General features: G+C 40.8%; 1 pseudogene; it reads right to left on the reverse strand.

Annotated features, from left to right (window-relative positions):
- Positions 1–840: 840 nt before the first annotated feature.
- Positions 841–909, reverse strand: LOC118758125 (U6 spliceosomal RNA; annotated as a pseudogene).
- Between the last annotated feature and the right edge of the window lie 399 nt (positions 910–1,308).

A 1,308-nucleotide genomic window follows, 5' to 3' on the forward strand; every position in this document is an offset into this window, starting at 1 on the left:
CCGTTTCTTTTCTACAAAGCACTTCAGGCTCCCCTTTATTCATTTGTCTCCATCTCCCCCTAGGTCTTTCTCTTGTAAGGTTTGGCAATAGCCCACTGGTTTTAGCAACAGCCTACCAAATAGCCGTCTACTGTGCTGGATTGGGAGTATGAAGAACGCGTCTTCTCTCTGAGGCCCCCTTGCTTACGGCCCACAGCTCTAATTTGAATCATGGCCTAAGCTTGACCAGTGGGAACTTGACAGAAACTGCTGATCTCCTTATTTTCCCAAGGGGGAATGTGAGTTGCTTTATAAATGTATGTCATTTACCATTTTATTTTCACACTGCTGTGTGATATGTACGATAATTTTTTTTTATAATCACACCACACGTTTTAAGGCAAACTTAGGAAAAAGAAGAAAGTCATAGAGTGTGAATTTTTGTATAGGTTTCATGAATATCTGAAACTCTTTTCTGTGGGTATTTTATTAAACTACTGCATTAAAAAGGGACTGAGGGAGTTGGCCAGCAACACCTTTGGGGGCCTTTTGTTCCAAGGCCAGGTACCATGGAAACCAGGAATTCTCCTTTGTTTATAGAGAAACTCCTTTGAAGTGAACTTTTAAAAGACACTCCCCGCACCATTAATTTGGATTCTTCTTTCTTCTGCCACTATGGCAGGGGGTACCTACCGGTTCTTTTCTCTCTTGAAGCCCCCTCCCATCACTAGGATGGGAGTTTCTCTTTTCAGCTTTTCTAATTTATCTTACTTTAAAACTAAACTGAGTTTGCATGAAAATTCTTTCATGCGAGACAAGAATTGAGGTTGCGGCCGTATTCGGGGTCGAAAACCCTACAACCCTTGCACAGGGGCCGTGCTAATCTCTGTATTGTTCCAATTTTAGTATATGTGCCTCCAAAGCGAGCACCCTAGATTAGTTTTTTTCAAACATGCCTTTATTTATTTGTTCCGTTGAAAGGCAGAGAGAGAGATGGAGGGAGAAACAAAGATCATCCATCCAATGATTCCTTCTCCAAAATGCTGTGATGGCTGGGATTAAGCCAGGCCAAAGCCAGAAGTTTGGTTTTATGCTTATTTTTTCATGGGGTGCAGGGCAAATGGGGAGATCACTAACCAGGCATCCAATCATAAAGCCAGTTTTTCTCCAAATTTTAACTTCTCTGAAATCAAGGCACATGTTGAAGTTAACAGAGTGGTTGAAATTAGATTTGAATCATGAAATACTAAAAAAGCTCAAATAAAGTTTAGGTAGTAGGAAAACTAGTAACTTGTGTGGCTTCTCTGGCATCATGGAGAAAGCATATTA

The sequence above is a fragment of the Ochotona princeps genome, chromosome 18, assembly GCF_030435755.1.
Source record: "Ochotona princeps isolate mOchPri1 chromosome 18, mOchPri1.hap1, whole genome shotgun sequence".
Taxonomy (NCBI): domain Eukaryota; kingdom Metazoa; phylum Chordata; class Mammalia; order Lagomorpha; family Ochotonidae; genus Ochotona; species Ochotona princeps.